Source organism: Pristiophorus japonicus, chromosome 17 (genome assembly GCF_044704955.1).
Source record: "Pristiophorus japonicus isolate sPriJap1 chromosome 17, sPriJap1.hap1, whole genome shotgun sequence".
NCBI lineage: Eukaryota > Metazoa > Chordata > Chondrichthyes > Pristiophoridae > Pristiophorus > Pristiophorus japonicus.
Window position 1 is genome coordinate 56,790,648 of NC_091993.1, and position 6,434 is coordinate 56,797,081.

A 6,434-nucleotide genomic window follows, 5' to 3' on the forward strand; every position below is an offset into this window, starting at 1 on the left:
CCCTGTCGACTACGTGTGCGGGAAGTGTATCCGCCTCCAGTTCCTGACGGACCGCGTTGTGGAATTGGAGCTGAAGATGGATTCACTCTGGAGCATCCACGATGCTGAGAATGACGTAAATTGCACGTTAAGTGAGTTGGTCTTACCGCAGGTAAAGAGTCCACAGCCAGATAGGGAATGGAAGACCAACAGGAAGAGCAGTGCAAGGAAGGTAGGGCAGAGGTCCCCTGCGGTCATCCCCCTGCAAAACAGATACATCGCTTTGAGTACTGTTGAGGGGGATGACTCATCACGGGAGGGCAGCAGCAGCCAAGTTCATGGCACCGTGGGTGCCTCTGCTGCACAGGAGGGCAGGAAAAAGTGTGGGAGAGCGATAGTGATAGGGGATTCAATTGTAAGGGGAATAGATAGGAGTTTCTGCCAAAGTGCATGACCTCACTTTCCAACATTATACTCCATCTGCCAAATTTTTGCCCACTCACTTAGCCTATGTCCTTCTCACACATTGCTTTTCCTCCCATCTTTGAATCATCAAAAACTTGGCTACGTTACACTCAGTCCCTTCTTCCAAGTCATTAATATAGATTGTAAATGTCATGTATGTATTCTTGGGTTTACCAGCCACCAGAGGGTGCTACTGTCAGAGGTCGTTGGGCTGTACACACGTGTGTGCAGGCCAGGTACATAAAGCAAGCCACCATGTAATGTGGGCACTTTGGGCCCGAATAAAGTTGAGCCAGGTTTGCACCTGAGTTTACAGTATTCAGTCTATCGAGTTATTACATACGTAACAGTAAATAGTTGGGATCCCAGCACTGCTCCCAGCGGCACTCCACTGGTTACTGATTGCCAACCCGAGAATGACCCATTTATCCCGACTCTCTGTTTTCTATTAGTTAGCCAATCCTCTATCCATGCTAATATATTACCCCCAACCCCGTGAACTTTTATCTTGTGCAGTAACCTTTTATGTGGCACCTTGTCAAATGTCTTCTGGAAGTCGTTACATCTTCAAAGAACTCCAGCAAATTTGTCAAACGTGACTTCCCTTTCATAAATCCATATTGACTCTGCCTGACCAAATTTTGCTTTTCCAAATGTCTTGCTACTGCTTCTTTAATAATGGGCTCCCAACATTTTTCCAACCACAGGTGTTAGGCTAACTGGTCTATAGTTTCCTGGTTTTTGTCTGCCTCCTTTTTTTTAAAAAAAAAATAGGAGCGTAACATTTGCAGTTTTCCAATCTGCTGGGACCTCCCCAGAATCCAGAAAATTTTGGTAAATTACAACCAATGCATCCACAATCCCTGCCGCTACTTCTCTTAAGGATGCAAGCCATCAGGTCCAGGGGATTTATCTGCCTTTAGTCCCATTATCTTCCTGAGTACCACCTCCTTAGTGATTGTGATAAGTTTCTCCCCCCCCCCTATAGCCTCTTGACTATCCACTGTTGGAATATTGTTAGTGCACATCCCCTTGCCGCTTTGGACGCAGGGTCCGTCAGTCATTCTGATCACAGGGCACCCCCACTCCTCGAGATCTCATTAATGCAGTGTGCAGTTTCCCGTTACTTCAGGAAAGGGCCCCCCAAAGTGGCTGCACTAAGTGGCCCAGTGTGTAGCGTTGCTAAGCCGTGCACCCCGCTACCGTCGCAGTGAGGAAGTGCAGCACTTATTAGTTGGCTGAATGATGGTTGGGACACAGGAGGGTGAGCCAGCATTGTCGTTAGTTCTTTGCGGGCACCAACTGAAGCTCCAACCACAGACCAGAAACAGATGTTCAACTTCACTGCTAGCTGTGTGGATGAGAACGTCAACATCCATTGCTCTGCTCCCCGTCATCCCACGTCTCTCAAACCTCCATGTGGAGGGAGAATGGATTAATCACCCTGAGAGAGACGGGGAGGAAGGGGAGATACAATGTCAGAGTGATGGAGGGAGATTCCAGACAGTCCCCCCACTCCCTGCTCCCTCTGCATTGTACATTGCAGCCCGTTGCTACCAGCTGTGGCGCAGTGATACCACGCTTGTCTCCAAGTCAGAAGGTTGTAGGTTCAAGTACCCACGTCAGAGTTAATCTGGCTAACACTCCCAGCACAGCACCGAGGGAATATGTCCTGGCCAACATTCATCCCTCAACGAACATCACTAAAATAGATGATGTGGTCATTATCACACGGCTCTATGTGAGAGGTTGCTGCGTGTCCTACATTACAACGGTGACTACATTTCAAAAGTATTTCACTTTGGGACGTCCCGAGGTTGTGAAAGGAGCTGTATCAATGCAGTTCATTTGTTTTTTCAATTTGCTAAAGGCTTCAGTCCCACTCTGCCGATGCAAGTGACTGTTACTGAAGGGGATGGCAGGCAATGCAGCAGCACTGAGCCAAGAGTCAGGGGGGAAGCTGTAGGCTAGGGTGATCTGGGACTCCAGCCAGTGTGATTGGGAGCTGCAGTCGGTCGAGTGAATGTTAGGTGTTGGGACTTGAAGCAGTCTCCCAGATCCTCCAGCCGTGTACTAACTGGACTAAGCTATGCACAACTTATTCAATAATCCAAGATCCACAAAATAATGAGGTGTCTAGTGGAAACATTATACTTCACGTAGGTACTGCGCATGTAAAAAAAAGTACTTGCATTTATATAGCGCCTTTCATCACAGGACATCCCAAAATACTTTTGAAGTATAGTCACTGTTGTCATCACATCATCATGGGCAGTCCCTCGGAATCGATGAAAACTTGTTTCCACTCCTGAAGTGAGTTTTTAGGTGGCTGAACAGTCCAATACGAGAGCCACAGACTCCGTCAAAGGTGGGACAGACAGTGGTTGAAGGAAAGAGTGGGTGGGATTGGTTTGCCACACGCTCCTTCCGCTGCCTGCGCTTGATTTCTGCATACTCTCGGCAATGAGACTCGGGCGTTCAGTGCCCTCCCAGATGCATTTCCTCCACTTAGGGCGGTCTTTGGCCAGGGACTCCCAGGTGTCAGTGGGGATGTTGGACTTTAGCAGGGAGGCTTTGAGGGTGTCCTTGTAATATTTCCTCTGTCCACCGTTGGCTCGTTTACCGTGAAGGAGTTCAGAGTGGAGCGCTTGATTTGGGAGACTCGTGTCTGGCACTGTTGTAATGTCCCTCAGACAGTAATGTGATAAATGACCAGATCATGTGTTTTAGTGATGTTGAATGAGGAATAAACATTGGCCCCACGGTGAACTACTCTTCTTCAAAATAGTTCTGTTTGAAATTTTACATCCACCCAAGGGAGCAGACAGGGCCTTGGTTTAACGTCTTATTTGAAAGACATGCAGCATTCCCTCAGTCCTGAACTTAAGTGTCAGCCTGGATTATGTGCTGGCGTGGGGCTTGAACCTTCGAACAGAGGTGAGATAGTTACCACTGAGCCAAGGTTCGAGCCCACCAAACGCTGCCTCAGCTATGATCAGGCACCAGGGATGAAGGGCTTCAGTTAGTTAGACAGAGTTCTCCTTAGACCAGAGCAGGTTAAGGGCAGTTTTATTACAGGTGTCCAAAATACTGAGGAGTAGACAGGGAGAGACTGTTTCCAGTAGCAGCAGGGTCAGCAACCAGAGGCCAGAGAGTTAAGGTCATTGCCAACAGAACCGGCGGCAGGGGGTGGGGGGGGGAAATGTTTTTAAATGCGAGTTATGATTCTCTGGAATGTACTGCCTGATAGGACAGTGGAAACAGATTCATTATAACTTTAAAAAGGAATTGGATAAATACTTGAAAAGGAAAAATTTGCAGAGCTATGAGTAAAGAGCGAGGGAGTGGGATTAATTGCATCGCTCTTTCAATGAGCTGGCAAAGGCATGATGGGCCGAATGGCCTCTTTCTGTGCTGCGCGCTCTCTCTCTCTCTCTCTGGCACGCACGTACACACACTCACTCACTAGCATATACACACCCTAGCACACATACATCAGTTTCTAACACACACACACACACACACTCTAACAGACACGTTCACTCTCTAATGCATACTCACACCTGTGGGACTGAGCAAAGTTGTGCAGTTGTGTCTGGAGGTTCTGGAGCTGCACGATCAATTGTAAAAAGGACACCAGGCAACACGCTCTGTAAAACAGATTTATTCAATGAAAGGTGTAAAATACAATACTGATAAAAAGTGTTTGTGTTCTGACACATACAAACCCTGCCGACCATCAACATACAACCTCAGCCCATCAGCTGAAGTGCAAGAATATCAAAGCACAGGCAGAGATTGGACATTCCCCGGCCGAGTCTACTCTGGGTCTGGTTACACATCATCCATCAAACGTACATCAGCTTGACACAATACACAGCAGGCCACCCACACTGCCATGCAAGAACAGCTCCATGCGAGATGGGGAGACACAAACCTCAGCTACATCAAGCCTACGCACCCACTTCACTGGGAACTCGGACCAAAACCCAACTGGCGTTGGGATAGGTTGGCTGGCTTTTGGGCAGGGTGTCCAGAAATCTTTAAAATGTAAACCGAACAAGAAAAGTCTGATCTTTTTTTCAAAAGCCCATTTTTCGGCTTAATTGTGTCATATTTTGGGCTCAGCATCAGGTGGCAAGCCCACTAAGTCAGGCCTATAGAGGAGTCCCAATAAAGTCAGGCCTGTAGGGGAGTCCCAATAAAGTCAGGCCTGTAGAGTAGGGGAGTCCCACTAAGTCAGGCCGAAAGGGGAGTCTCAATAAAGTCAGGCCTGGAGAGGAAGGGAGCCCCAATAAAGTCAGGCCTGTAGAGTAAGGGAGCCCCAATAAAGTCAGGCCTGTAGAGTAAGGGAGCCCAAATAAAGTCAGGCCTGTAGGAGAGTCCCAATAAAGTCAGGCCTGTAGGGGAGTCCCAATAAAGTCAGACCTGTAGGGGAGTCCCAATAAAGTCAGGCCTGTAGGGGAGTCCCAATAAAGTCAGGCCTGTAGAGTAGGGGAGTCCCAATAAAGTCAGGCCTGTAGAGTAAGGGAGTCCCAATAAAGTCAGGCTTGAGAGTAAGGGAGTCCCAATAAAGTCAGGCCTGAGAGTAAGGGAGTCCCAATAAAGTTGGGCCCCAGGGGCACTAGTATAAAACTACAAAGTCAGGATACATCAGACATGCTCCAGTACAAGGTTTGTAGAGATTGAGTGATGTACTTGGTGCACTCTAAATAGCTAAAATTCCAGGAAAATGGCCGTTAATCTTTAATGTCACCTAGATTTTCACAGAAAAAATAGACTGAACTCAGTCTTGCAATCCCTAAACAGCATCAAAAATCCCAGATCACATGCAATAAAAACACAACTTAATTTTATTCAGTCACAGCTCATCTTAGATTACAAGCTAGTTCACCACCAGAAATGTATGCCACAATCTGAAGGGACAGTGACTCTAGCTGAGAACGGCACCTCTCAAGCTCCCCGTTAACACAGGACCCACTCATTGCCGTCAGAGATGGGAGTGGGAATATCAGCGTGTCAAGGCAAGAGTGAGATTGTCAAGTGCGGATCACTCACTATAACAAACACCAGGGTCACCAACACTCCCGGATGGCCCTGGAGTATCCAGGAATTAACAATGAATCTCCTGTACCATCCGGGAGAAAAGTCACAGGGAGTTCCACTCCTCCCGTCCGTCACAGTCAGGCTCCCAACAAACAGCTGGACCCAAGATGCAATGGGGCCCTGGCACATGTGCGCTCGAACCAGGAAAAGCACATGCTGGGTTTCAGCAGTTTTTAAAGAGTACTGAGGATTTGGGGATTGTTGCCGCCATTATTGATCGATTGACGTACAACAGGAATGTGCAGGGAGACAGTTGGAAGAAGGAGGTCATGCGATGAGACCTTCCGGAATACGGTTCAACCACAGCTGGCAACCATGACACACACACTCGAGCTCAGAAACAATGCATAGTCACCACTGGGTAACCTACCCCTTCTTACATTACTCTACCGCATCGGATATAAACACACTGTGTGGCAGCTCCAAAGAGAGGAGCGTTTTTTTGGATTGTCATTTGCTTTGGCATTCAATGCAACAGTCTAGTATTTTAAAAAATTCACACTTGTGATATGGCTCGAGGGGCTGAATGACCCAGTTTGTTAAAATCATTACCAACTTCAGAGGCAGAAAAGGAAATGTCAGTTCTCAACCCAATGATCCAGTCTCCACTGCCATTTCTAACCCTCCCCACCATTGTCTAATAGGCACTGACTGTATTTAGAGTTAGGACATGTTCATTAGAACATGTTTCTCACACAACCAACCTGAGCTTATAGGCTGTTGCCTGTCAGAGCAGCTCGGTACCAGTCAGGACAGTGCATGAACCAACGGAGACGTGGGCCAGTCCCACCAGGCTGACCCTGAAAGGTTAGGTGCAGACTGCCACCTTTTGCCTGATGTGGCTGTTTATGGTGCATGCAGTGGGAAACAACACCTCCACCATT